The sequence below is a fragment of the Pogona vitticeps genome, chromosome 3 (assembly GCF_051106095.1).
Source record: "Pogona vitticeps strain Pit_001003342236 chromosome 3, PviZW2.1, whole genome shotgun sequence".
Taxonomy (NCBI): Eukaryota; Metazoa; Chordata; class Lepidosauria; order Squamata; family Agamidae; genus Pogona; species Pogona vitticeps.
Window position 1 is genome coordinate 252529173 of NC_135785.1, and position 14760 is coordinate 252543932.

Sequence of the window (14760 nt, forward strand, 5' to 3'; positions counted from 1 at the left end):
CCCTCCCCTCAGGCACCTTTTCTCTAGACTAAAGAGCCTGCATAATTAAATTGTAAACCGACCAGACAGTGTTTTAAGCACTATGGGGCAATATATAAGTAGCACATTTTGCTTTATCTCTTCAGCTTTATGGGAGTTTTCTGGAGGGATCTGACATTTCCTTGGAGTAGTGGACAGAATGTTTTCAGCCACCATTGCTCTTTCTCCACAGAAATTCAGGAAGTAAACACCTCGGACATCTGCTTTGAGTATCTCAAGAAATAAAGTACAGAAAGCTGTGGGAAGTCAATGAAAAGAAAGAAAGGCTTTCACTTCTAGATTCGTAGAAATGTTTCCTGCAACCCCTGTTTTCCTGATAAAGCACCAAGAATTTTCCATCTTTTAAATTATGTTCTTTTAATGTCTTTGTTCTATATGTATGAAGTCATTCTTTTTTTAAAACAGCAGGATACGAAAACTGATACGTGAACATGGAGTTTATTGAGACAAAATACTCTGCTCCAGGTTTCTGTGAGAAGAATGTAAAAAAAAAAAAAACCCTCTAAAACTGAAGGACCGTAAAAGTGGGGCCTGCTGGGCCTCTTGTGGGAGGGAGTTCCAATGTCTGGGAGCAGCAACAGAGAAGGCCCTCTCCCATGTCCTCACTAGATGCACCTATGAAAGTAGTGAGACTGAAAAAAGGTGTCTCCTGCTGATCTTAACACTCAAGCAGGCTCATAAAAGAAGACATGATCCATGAGAGAACTTGGGCTCAAGTTGTTTAGAGCTTTATAAGTTAGAATCAACACTTTGAGTGGTGTCCGGAAAGGAGTGGCAAGCAGTGCAGCTCCTGTAACAGGGAGATTACGTGAGTCTATATTTTGGACCCACTGAAATTTCTAGACCCTTTCCAGTGGCAGCTCCACACATACAACAACATAGTACAGTAATCCAGTTGGGACATAACGAAGGCATGTGTCACTGTGGCTGGATCAGACCTGTCCAGAAACAGGTGAAACTAATGCACTAGTTTTAGTTGTGCAATGGCACTTCTGGCCACTACCGAAACCTGGGCATCTAGGCTCAGAGATGAATCCAGGAGCACCCCTAAACTCTGCACCTGGATTTTCAGAAGGACTACAACCCCATCCAGTACAGGATGCATAGCTATTCCCTGATCTGCCTTTTGATTCTTAAAACTTTGTTTCCAGACTTCTCACCGTCCTGGCTAAGCTTCTCTGGTCCCCTACTTTATCTGTATTCTAAAAGAAAAACTGTTTCTAGTTTCGAAGATGACACATGGCCTTTATTTTTAATCCCGGGCTGAAACATTGTGTCTTGGTTATGTTTTCAAAGCATAAAGTATTTTACAATGCCGCCATACAGGGGAGGGGGAGTTGTGTGTACTGTACCTTTACCAATTCAAGTTTAAGTAAATACAGCCTTAATTAATATAGTTTCATTCCTGTGAAGGTTAGCAAATGCATATGCAATATTATGTTGTTCTGAAACATTATAGATTATGCAAAGCTGAGCCCAGTGGGGAAAAACTGGAGTCTTATCGCCAACTGATGCAGAACAAAATATATGAGGAAATGAGTTGCTGGAAACAGCAACAACAAGAATCTAAGCACGCAAATACTTTAATGGCCCATATTAGCATTAATAGAGAACTATGTTTACAACTGTCAGCACACTAAAAGCCGAGAGATGCTAGAATCTTAACAGAAGTGTTCTGTACTTACTATCGTAACCTTCAAGCAATGGGCAGAGCATAAGGAAGTATAAGGTGGGACATATTAATAATAGTTGCCTGCCATCAAATCAAGCCATGCCAAAGTTTTCTAGGTAGAGAGCAATCAGAAATGCTTTACCATTCCCTTCTTCTGGGGAAGGGGATGGGGCTGTGCAGCTTGCCCAGGGTGCCAAAGGCTGGCTCTTCTCTTGCAAAGCACAGTGAGGAATTGAACTCTCAAACTGGCTTCACTCTAGATGCCCAATTCACTGAGTTATCAATAACTTTAAATGTAACTTTTGCCCTCAGAATGGTTTAGAATTATTATTCTTCATTGTCCATAGATAAGGAAAAAGAGAATGAGCAAGACATGGTCTAGAGGGGTGGGGTATAAATTTAATAAATAAATAAATAAATAAATAAATAAATAAATAAATAAATAAATAAATAAATAAATAAATAAATAAATAAATAAATACAAGAGAAAGAGAAAACTGGGGCTGTTTTTTTTAAAAAAATTCTCAATACATTTTGACAGTTTGTTAACAAATTAGAAACTTTAGCAGAGCCAGGATACTGTGGACTAAATACAGTTTTTAGCCCCAGATAGAGTAGACCTGCTGAATCCATGGGATTCGCAGAAGTCAACTAACCATTCAGCAACTGATAAAATAAATCTATTCTACCATGTTTTCCCAAAAATAAGACAGGGTCTTATATTAATATTTGCTCCAAAAATGCATTAGGGCTTATTTTCAGGGGATATTTTATTTTTTTCATGTACAACAATCTACATTTATTCAAACACAGTCATCTTCTTCTGGTTGCTGCACAATAGTGCACAATGCTGGAGGGATGGGTTTCACTTAACAGGGGCTTATTTTTGGGGTAGGGCTTATATTATGAGCATCCTGAAAAATCCTACTAGGGCTAATTTTCAGGGAAGCAGGGTTGTTGGAACTAGGAATGAAAAGAATACTTGAAAAATCCCCAATTCTAATGAACACTACAATTCATCTCCATATGGATCACAGAATCATGGAACAAAGGAATTGGAAGGGGCTTATAAGGCCATCAACCCCTTGCTCAGTGCAGAAATCTATATCAATGTAGATCTGACAGATGGTTCTCCATTCTTCTCTTGAATGCTTCCAGCATCAGAGCGCTTACCACCTGCTAAGATCATTGGTTCATTGTTGTACTGCTCTAACAGTTAAGAAGTTTTTTTCAGATATTCAGCCAAAATATGGCTTCTTGTAATTTGAGCCCATTGTTACGTGTTCTGCACTCTGGGATGACTCACAGGACTTGGTTTCAAGTCTCCTGATCATCTTTCTTGCCCTTCTCTGAACACATTCCAGTCTGTTGGCATCCTTCTTAAAGTGTGGTGTCCAAAATTGGACAGAGGACTCAAGATGTGGTCTAACCAGTGCCAAATGGGGGAGGGGACCTAGGGACCTAGGAGGATTTGGAAGCTATACTTCCTTCGGTTAATGCAGAAGTTTACAGCAGTGTGAGATTTCTAATCTTCAGCTGAGAGTGACACAAGGAGCATTTGTTAGTCCTTTTTTTCCCACTCAAGATCACTCTAATATTTGTAAAAGGTCTCTGTGGTCCCTCCCACAAAGCACACCCACATACACAATAAGCTCAAATTTGGGAGATTGTTTAGAAAAATGCTAAACCGGTAAACAAGCAGACAGACAAACAAATAAACAAAGATGAAGCAGAAATCTAATGCTTCAAATTCTTCAACGAAACAGTCTATAAACTGCTTAAACAAAGTTCTGAGAACAATTCTTCAAGAAACAGAAGCACCTTGGAATTGTGTTGAATAAATAACAGGATCAGCCATGCAATAACAGTCAGAATAGACGTGGTCCAGAAAGAGTTTTCTTATGATGAAAAATGTAATATTTGTTGTAAACCGCCCAGATGGGTGGTACTGTATATAAATCAAATAAATAAGACATAATAATATAAACAATAATAGGTCTTTGAGAAGGCACATTTGATGGTACTATGTCTTCTCAGTCCCAAATGGACACAAGCTATTGTAAAAAGACAAAATAATACTCTTATGTCATCAAGTCAGTTCTGACCCATGGTTTTCCAGGTAGAGAATATTCAGAAGCAGGGTAGATTTGAGTTTAATCAAACTGATTTAAACCATGATTTAAATAAAGAAAGTGATTTGATTGATTTTTATCCACCTTGCTCAGGTGTGGTTTACCATTCCGTTCTGGGCGTCCTGGGACTGTGCAGCTTGCCCAAGGCGACATAGGTTGGAACTGCTCATAGGAGGCCCAGTGGGAAAAACCAAACTCCCAATCTCTGCTTCCACAGCCAAGAAGAGAGAAGCATTTGAAATTGATTTATTACAACACACCAAGAATTTCTTGGATTGAGAAGATAACAAAGTCAAACACACAAAGAGAATGAAATAGTAAGAAGTATAAATGGAGAGTGCTTGAATATTCCAGTCGCCTAATTACAAATGAAAAGTGAAGATTGTTGCAACTGATCATTCAAGGTGCAAAAAGAAATAAAATAAATTAAAATAAATTCTTTTTAAATAAAATAAATTCATTTAATCCTTCATTCCTCAATTTTTTTAAAAAAATTAAAAGGTTATAAGCCCCTTACATATCTAAAGTGCTGCCTTCTTGTCCCCAAATATGTTCCCACTCAGTATTAATAACGGTGAGAATATAATGACTCTCTGTTGCCACCTTGTGTTTCGGTTCAAATACACAAAAGAAATTACTGTACTGAATCCAAAACAGAATTAAAAACAATAGATTTTAATAGTTGTTGTGGGTTTTTTGGGGTCTTTGGCCGTGTTCTTCCTAATGTTTCGCCAGTCTTTGTGGTTGGCATCTTCAGAGGACAGCACTCTGCTCTGGTGTAGTTGGCTTGGGAGTGCTCTGGCTTGGGAAAGCACTCCCAAGCCAACTACACCAGAGCACAGAGTGCTGTCCTCTGAAGATGCCGGCCACAGAGACTGGTGAAAAATTAGGAAGAACAACCTTCAGAGCATGGCCAAAGAGCCCGGAAAACCCACAACAACCATTAGATCCCGGCCGTGAAAGCCTTCGCTAATAAATAGAATTTAAGATGGATAGACAGAAAACTGTTACCACCTTGACAGATGCCCATGGTTTTTCTCTGTTTTAAGAAAATGGAGTGTACATTCAGACAAACCATCATAAATCTAATAGAGTTTTCAAGGTAAACGAAGTATTTCTGTAGTGCTTTTATTAGTTCTATCATCCCCCCCAGAGAGTTTCTATGGATGAGCAGAGATTTGAACCCAGGTCTCCTGAGTCCTGGTCTGTCAGTTGATCTACTATGTCACACAGGTTACTTTTCTTCAAGTTACTTATACCCAAAAGCAGATATGAACTTGATAAATTCTTCAGATTAGTCCCTTGGATGAGACACAATGGTCATGAACCGGCCATGGGGCAGTTTGTGCCAGTTCATTTTTCATCCAAACAGCTGTCTGGAGCTTCCCAGCCTTGTCTTTCACTTCTAATTTTTACAAGAATTAAAAAAGAAATAATATTTAAAATCTTCTTATGCTTTCCAGAGGACATTTTTGCCATGTCCCCCTGCTCTTTGCTCCACCCAGCCACTCGCCCAAATACTTGTAAATACTCATTGAAAGAATTCTTCCCCAAACTTGCCAGTGGAAACCAAAAATGACCAAAGATAATCTAAAGCTAATGGTTGTTGTGGGTTTTCCGGGCTTCTTGGCCGTGTTCTGAAGGTGGTTTTTCCGAACGTTTCTCCAGTCTCTGTGGCCGTCATCTGTATTTTTGTGGGTGTATTGTTTTCTGTGGATGGGTGATTAGTGTGTTTTGTTGTGGGTGTATTGTTGTGATAAGGAGATTATCTGTCACTGTGGTTGATGGTAGTGATCCCCTTGGGAGCCAAGTTTTGTTGAGTTTCAAACTTTCCTCTTTTTTGTTGAAGTTTTTCTGGTGCTTGTGGATTTCAATGGCTTCCCTGTGCAGTCTGACATAATGATTGCTGGTGTTGTCCAGTATTTCAGTATTTTGAAATAGAATTTCATGTCCAGTTTGTTTTAGGGCATGTTCAGCTACTGCTGAACACACTAATCACCCATCCACAGAAAACAATACACCCACAACAATACACACTAATCATCCCATCTCACAGCCATAAATACTCCACGCCCTAGCCAAACTACACCAGAGCACAGTTTGCTGTCCTCTGAAGATGCCGGCCACAGAGACTGGTGAAACGTTAGGAAAAACTTCCGAACACGGCCAAGAAGCCTGAAAAACCCACAACAACCATTAGATCCCGGCCGTGAAAGCCTTCGCGAATACATAATCTAAAGCCATTGTCGGAACACATTATAAAACTAGCCCAAATGACTTCATCAACCTGTGAGATGGCAAGAAAGGATCACATTTGAGCATGCACAGGGACCAATCTCTCATAAAGTGACCCTTCTGTTCCTATGGGAATCGCTCCAGCCCAACCCCACAAAAGTGTACCCCTCTCACGGACCAAAAGCAAGGCAAGGTGTGCTGCTTAGATGTCACCCCATAGCGCTCAAAGCACTCACTAGGTGCTTTACAATTGAATTATGAAGGGTACACATTGTCCCAGTGAGTTGTGCACTCAGTTTACGGACCTTGGAAGGATGGAAGGCTGAGTGAACCTTGAGACGGCTACCCATTGGGATCGAACTCATGCTGTGAGCAGAGTCTTGCCCTTTAACCACTGCATCAGGAAGCTCCTTAGGTCCTTAGTATGGGCACAGAGTATGGTTGGGCTGGTTTGCAATTTCCTTTGCACCTTGTGATTGCTGGGAAGCAGCTTACACCAGACCATTCCACAAGTGGTCCAAGGTGCGAGCTATTTCTCCATCTGATGGCACCTTCAGTCACAGATTGACCGAATGTGAACAAATGGACTAAAAGAGCTGATACGGCACACAATCCTTTCATTCCAAGTCACGGAGTACAGAGTAAATGAAAAGACATCCCGACTATAAAGTGGAAATGAGCAACACATTTCTGATCCCCCTAAAACACCCAGTCAATCCCTCCTAAATAAAAAAAGGGAGAATGGGTGTAAGAAGCTATTTCTCCCGTCTCTCCCTCTCCGATCTGTAAATTCTAGTGACAGCTCATTTCAATGGTTTGGGACCACGTTACTTGTTGGAGCGTCTTCCCTCAGTGTCATCTACCCAATCCACCAGATCCTCCCAGGCTATGCTCCTACGGTTAGCCACTCTGAAGAAGGACTGTAAGTCATCTACAAGGTGTCCGGCCTTCTTTGCTGTGGCACCAACTTTATGGAACCAGTTATCAGTGGAGCTATGCCTGACCCCTTCCCTGTTAACTTTTAGAAAGCAATTCAAAACACTGCTTTTCAGGGAGGCCTTCCCCACTGATCCTAGCTGACTTTACATCTCCTGTCCTGCTGTTTTATTGTGAACCTACCACTGGCGCCATGTGTCTTACCTGCTGTTTTTAACTTTCTAGTTGTGTATGTGGGTATATGTAGTTTGATTGTCTGTGTTTTATCCATGACTGCTGTAAACCACTCAGAATACTGCATTGCACTAATGGGGCAGGATATAAATCTAAACAAACACTTTCATTCTCCCCATCAGCAGTCTTAGCTGTACTGCACTGAAAGCTAAAGTTCAACCAACCTTGCCACTGAGCAGGAGTAGGCCACCAGAATGGAATCCAGGCTTGTGAGGAAAGGAACTCCACTTATGCATGGAATGGTCTGCCAGTTTAAAGCAAAAACGTGTGCTGCTTATATACAGCCCCATAGTGCCTCAAGGACTCTCTGGCCGGTTTACAAGTTAATTATGCAGGCTACACATTGCCGCCCCCCAAGGAAGCTGGGTACTCATTTTACTGACCTTGGAAGGATGGAAGGCTGAGTCAACCTTGAGCCGGGTACATGGGATTGAACCCCAGGTCGTGAGCACAGTTTTGGCAGCAGTACAGCAGTTTAACTACCACGCCACAAGGCTCTTGTAAGTTTCTCCCACATTTTATTTATTTATTTATTTATTTATTTATTTATTTATTTATTTATTTATTTATTTATTTATTTATTTATTTATTTATTTATTTATTTATTTATTTATTTTTGGACTTATATACCGCCCCATAGTGCTACAAGCACTCTCTGGGCGGTTTACAATTTCATTATACAGGCTACACATTGCCCCCCCAGCAAGCTGGGTACTCATTTTACCGACCTTGGAAGGATGGAAGGCTGAGTCAACCTTGAGCCGGCTACCCGGGATTTGAACCCCAGGTCGTGAGCACAGTTTTAGCTGCAGTACAGCGTTTTAATCACTGTGCCACGAGGCTCTCATTTGACTTTTCCAAACTTTAGTAAAATCTGTTTAAAAACGAACTGAAATGAAATTATCATAGAATCGTTGTAGGGTTAGAAGGGACCTTGGAGGTCTTCTAGTCCAACCCCCTGCCCAAGGAAGGAGACCTTATACCTTCCTGGACAGATGGCTGTCCAATCTTTTCTTGAAAACCTCCAGGGATGGGGCACCCACAACATCGGGAGGCAAGCTGTTCCACTGCTTAATGGTTCTCACCGTCAGGAAATTCCTCCTTATTTGGATCTCCCTCTGACAAGTTTTCATCTATTGGTTCTTGTCCTACCCTCAGGCACAATGGAGAATAAATCGATGCCCTTTTCACTCTGGCAACCCTTCAGATATTGGAAGACTGCTATCCTGTCTCCCCTCAGTCTTCTCTTCATTAAGCTAAACATACTTAGTTCTTTTAGTCGTTCTTCATAGCATTTAGCCTCTGGTCTCCTTATCATCTTTGTTGCTCTTCTCTGCACCCCTTCCAGGGCATCAGTGTCTGTTTGTATTGTGGTGACCAGAACTGGACACAGCACTTCAAGTGTGGCCTCATCAGCATGGTATAAAATACAGTGGTGCCCTGCTAGACGATGAAAATCCGTTACACTGAAATCGCTGTTTAGCGAAATCACTGTCTTGCGAAAAGCATTTCCCCATTGGAACGCATTGAAACCTGTTTAATGCGTTCCAATGGGGAAGAATCATCGTTGTCTAGCGAAGATCGGCCATAGGAAAGCTGCTTTGCAAACTGCCGATCAGCTGTTTAAATTGCCGTCTTGCGAAGCTTAGGTCCCAAAACCACCTGTTTTGCGAGCACGGAGGGAGCTGTCAAAATCGTCGTCTAGCGAAAATCGGTTTGCGAAGCAGGGACCAAACATTGTCCAGCGAAATTCCCCCATAGGAATCACTGTTTTGTGAATTGCTATAGCAATCACAAAAAGTCAATGTCTAGCGAAAAACTGCCATGCGGGGTAACTGTCTAGCAAGGCACCACTGTAGTATCATCACTTCCATCATCTTGATGCTATCCCCCTTTTGATGCAGACTAGGACTATTATGGCTTTCTTGGCAGCTGAAGCACACTGCTGACTCATCTGTAGGTGGTGGTACACGAGAACACCTCAATCCCTCTCACAGATACTATTGTTGAGCCAGGTACCACCTATCCTGTAACTGTGCATCTGGTTTCTCCTGCCTAAGTGCAGGAATCACAAGGGATTTAAATGATCTTGAACTAAACATGTCAAAAAATCCAAATCACCAGTATTTGTCCATTTTTTGAGGTAACCCTGAGGTGATCTTCTGTACATGCCTCATTATTACTTATCCCTAATTTCAGCCTGCAATGGCACAGTCCACCCTGTTGAACTCTACCAGTGAGTCATTAAAAGAGAAGCGCCTGTTTTGCAGGATTAAGCCCTCCTTTCCTACTGCTTGGCTACAAACAGGTAGTAGGAAAATACATATCATGGAACTGTGTGGAGGAAATGTTAGAGTGGGCCCTTCGAGGGCAGATCTACTATGAAACTAATGAAGCTTAAGCTTCAGGGCCCCTAATCCTGGAGAGGTCCAAAAAGTGACTTTAATCTACATTTTAAAAAAGCTGTGGTGATAGAAAAAACTCATCGAAGAAGGTAGCACTGGTTACTCAGCTGGTTGTGAAGAGCCCCCCATAACAGTTCAAGCTTCAGGGCCCCAAAATGTAGGTCCATCACTGGCTCCTTTATGTATTACCAGAATGGAAAGCTAGTGGAAGAGGTTGCTTTACGTACACAAGAACTTGGGTACTGATTTGTATATGTGGATGTAAATTTAGAAGCCGTTTTTATAATTTAAGCAGAACTGGAATGCATCTCACTTGAAGACTAGGGACATGTGATATTTGACATGGTAAATTTGCTGTCCTGGTGCTGCTATTGATGGATGGGAAAGTTTTATGGTGCTGCTGTAACTTCACATAGACTTGGAATTTCGCAGCCCCTCCAAAGGAGGACTCCTTTAAAAGAAGCAGTTGTCTCCTGCAGTCCTTCATATGAAGGATCATTATCTCTAAAAGAGGAAATGTGGCCTCTCAAGGAAATGTCGACAAAACTTAAGTGCATGCCCTCTAGAAGTGTGTTTGAGATCGTGAAGAGGCTCAAGATGGTTGAATACGAAATTCACCAGGAAGCCCAAATGTACTGAAAAGACATCATTTGTGAAAGTTGTAGAACTAGAAAGAATAAACTGTTCAGAACTTAGCCACTTCACAATCAAGCTCAGCTTTGTCTCTTTCCTTCTGTTTCTCACAGCTTGGGAAGAATTTTTGCACTACAACTTCTTTGTTGCTGTTTAGTCGTTAAGTCGTGTCCGACTCTTCCTGACCCCATGGCCCAGAGCACGCCAGGCCCTCCAGTCCCAGAGTTTGGTCAAATTTAGCCTTTTGTTTCATGACTCCTTAATTCCCCATAATCAGTGACCATGCTTACCATGGTCCTCTGGAGGTAACTTTTTCAAGCACGTGTACTGTCATGTTACTTCCTTACTTCAAATATAACTGATGTTACTTTATTACTGCAAGAAATATTTTCTCCTTGTTATGTTCAAAAGTCACTTGGAAAGGGTATTATTGGAATATTTTGACAGGATTTTTTTCTGCTTTTATATCTTTTTTTTAAGAAGATAAGCTACCCTCCTCCTGGGTCAAGATGAACAGGAACAAATTACTTTCAGAAAGTTACTTTCCAAGCTCTGTGTTTCACATATACTCAGGCTGATCCAAGATCTCCATATGAAGAGAATCGGAAAGGCCTGGCATTATATAAGTTAAATATATAATAATATAATATATATAAAACTTATATTAAATATATATGTTAAATAAAAAATAAATAAATAGATAAATAGATAAATAGATAAATAAATAAATAAATAAATAAATAAATAAATAAATAAATAAATAAATGCAATTAGAGAAGAGTGTGCTGTGTGACGCAGCCGCTGTCAATGAGGAATTTTCCATGGTTTACAATGACAAGTCAATATTGAATTCCGCTATAATCCACTGGACGACCGAAACAACCCTCAGGCATTCCAGAGCACATGGCCTGAATGCTCATGAGAAACGAACAGCTGCTTTAACAATGGCCAAGCTTTTTGTCTTCTTAACTTGGAGTGGTGTGAAACATCAAAATAATGGGCATGGCCCAAATGAAGCCTGTCAGCAGGCATGCCGGGTAAGTACACTTCATCAGAGCCTCATGAATAGCCTGTAAATCACAGCTCTGCAGGTACGCCATAAACGATAGTGGAACTCTATGAAAGCCTCTGTTAACATCCTCCCAGAGGATCAACAGCAGAGAGTAATTTACAACAGCTGTATTTATAGCGGAAACACATTGCAACTGTTCATTATTCTGCCAAGAACTTGCCAGCCTTTTCCACTGTCTTCTCTGCCTTCAACTACATCCTTTTATCAAAGGATCATGAAATCATAGAATCACAGAATAACAAAGTTTGAAGGGCCTTCAAGTCCAACCCCCTGCTCGATGCAGGAATCAAAAACAAAGCAGATCTGACGGATGGTTCTCCAATCTTCTTTTGAACGTCTCCAGCTTTGGAGCACTCACCACCTCCCAAGGTAATTGGTTCAATTATTGTACTGCTCTAACAGTTAAGAAGTTTTCCCCCCAGATATTTAACTGAAATCAGGCTTCCTGACGTTTAAGAACATAAGAACATAAGAAGAATCCTGCTGGATCAGGCCAAGGGTCCATCTAGTCCAGCTTCCTGTATCTCACAGGGGCCCCACCAGATGCCTCTGGGAGCACAGGAGACAACTAGATACCTGTCTCCTGATACCCCTCCCCTGCATCTGGCATTTGGAGGTACCTTCACTTTAAGCCTGGAGATTATACATCCCCATCATGGCTTATAACCTGTGATGGACTTTTCCTCCAGGAATCTGTCCAATTCCCTTTTAAAGGCATCTAGGCCAGATGCCATCACCACATCCTGTGGCAAGGAGTTCCACAGACTAACAACACTCTGGATAAATAAATATTTTGTTCTCACTCTCCCAACACTCAATTGGAGTGGATGTCCCCTGGTTCTGGTAGTGCATGAGAGGGAAAAGAGCTTCCCTCTGTCCACTTTATCCATCCTCTGCATAATTTTATACATCTCAACCATGTCCCCCCCCCTCAGGCGCCTTTTCTCTAGACTAAAGCGCCCCAAATGCTGTAGCCTTTCCTCATAAGAGGGGGCCCTAGCCCAGTCATCATTTTAGTCGCTCTCTTGAACCCATCCTTATATGTCCTGCACTCTGGGATGACTCCTACGGCTTGATTTCAGGTCTCCTGATCATCTATGTTGCTCTAACAGTTAAGAAGGTTTTCCTGATATTTAGCCGCCTTGTAGTTTGAGCCCATTATTATGTGTCCTTTGCTTCACTGGTTTGCAGTTGAGGAATATGTACTGATGAAAGCACATTGAAATGGTGTGTTGCAACAGGGTGGTGTGAGACCAAGCATTATAAAATTTTGGAAGGGGACTTAGGAAAGTCCGGTTGTAGCCCCCACTCAGTCTCGTGACTTTGAGTCACTCTCCCTCAGCATGACGTATGTCATAGGTTTGTTGTGAGCATGCGGTGGGAAAGCAAAAGCATGTACGCCTCCTTGAACCCACAGAGGAAAGGCAGGGCATGAATGTAACTGATAATTCCATCCACAGAGGCTGATCCATTTTGGATAGGGATGTAAAGAGTAGTCATTTAATCCATTCCCATCAATTTAGGCTCTGTCACAAGAGCATCAACAAGGAGTTGTCGGCCTCCTTGATAACCCTTCCCTTCAAGTCAGAGGAAGACAAGGAAGGTTATGTCTTTTTCTCAACAAGGTCTCCTTATCTTATGCTCACTGTTTACATTCACGGCAAACACAGAATAACTAGCTCTTTGTTTCACAACACACAATCATTTCCTTGAGTGCTTCTAATGCTCACAAGGCCATGCAGTGAAGCAGCGACCATCATTATTTTAGCCACATTGCATTATTTGCATCAACACACTATTTTGCAACATGTTGCTTAAGTTTCCTTTTCACTCTTGCTTCTTGCTTTTTTTGCAGAGTGCAAGAAAAGGAACTTGCCACTCCTGGGCTGAAGAGAGTAATTTTGTAGTTCAGTGCTTTCGTCTGTGAGGGCAAGGCAAGAATGGATTTCCCTACCTAACTAGGGCAGGAGCTATGGCCCCTCTCTTGTTTTCCTATTGGTTTGAAAAGATGATGGAGACCCCACTCCTTCACTCTGCAGAGAATCAACTGAGGGACAGGGTAAAAGCCTACCAACCTAACACAAAGGGTCACACTTTGCTCGCTACCAAGTTACACTTCAGTCTCAAGGACCTGCACAGAAACAAAGAATGGGACGAAATCAGAAGTAATTCCGTTTGCTGTTGACTGTGGTTTCCTTTCCGTTGGTCACTGTTGCCCTACCAATCTCAATAGGTGCCAGCAACATCACAGAATATATTAAGCCAACTGAATTAGGGATGTGCATCTCCAAGCCTTTCACCCACAGACAGAAATCATGGTGAGGGGCATCCACTCTTTTCTTCCTACAGGGAGATTTCTCTGCACGTGTATATGTTTGTTTGCTTATCTATTGCTTTCTGGGTTCTACGGGGCTCTATTCTTTATATGAGTATTGCAAACGCAATGAACTTTGTGAATGCCTCCTATGAGAACAGCCAGTCTGTGTGCCTTGGGCAAGCTGCACAATCTGAGGATGCCCCCAGAAGAAGGGAAGAGTAGACTACTTCTGAGTACTTTCTACCTAGAAAGTCAGAATTGATGTAACAGCACATTATCCATCCATCCATCCATCCATCCATCCATCCATCCATCCATCCATCCATCCATCCATCCATCCATCCATCCATCCATCCATCCATCCATCCATCCATCCATCCATCCATCCATCCATCCATCCATCCAATCAGAACAGTAATAGAAGCTCATCCCAGACTAGATGTTACAAAATGCATGATCTTAAGTTCCATTCACTAACACTATGTCAGAGAAGCAGTTGCTTGTAGCGGAAAAATGAAGTATGCAAATTATTCTTTTAGACAAATAGCTCAGGAACAAGGTCCCGCATATCCTTTGCCCCCCAATGTAGGAGATTCACAATACACAGGAAACTGCTTTAAGTATATAATATAACTATAAGGATTCACCCTTCCAGAACCTCTCTCCTGGTCTTAAATACACTAAAGTTCTACAACTAAAACCAAGGTGGTAAGGGAAATCATCTTCAAGGGAAAAAGCATCTCCACACACACGGCCTTGCAGGTTTTGAATCACAACCCCTTCATAAGATTTTCCCACTCACTGGGAAACTCACACATGAACCAAATAGCCCACAGAAATTACTCCTGTTTGCTTATCTGTTTATGAAATCTAATGGGAAATCTTATGCAATCTTTTTGAAAGATCTACAGTGGGATTTTTTTCCTGCCAACAGGGGAATTCAAGGCAGCTCACAAATCGTTAAAAGAAGAAGAATTAAAAGTAACATATAAACCAGCAATTAAATGTTATTAAACAAAGAATAATTAAAACCATCATATAAAACAGATAAAAAATATAAAAACCATTTAAAAGGATGGATTATC

The 14760-nt window shown here is 41.4% G+C and overlaps 1 protein-coding gene across 1 annotated transcript in view; it reads right to left on the bottom strand.

The window, feature by feature from the left end:
* MTNR1B (melatonin receptor 1B) overlaps window positions 1–14760 on the bottom strand; it is a 65545-nt gene that overhangs the window by 7332 nt on the left and 43453 nt on the right. The gene's annotated exons all lie outside the window — the stretch shown is intronic.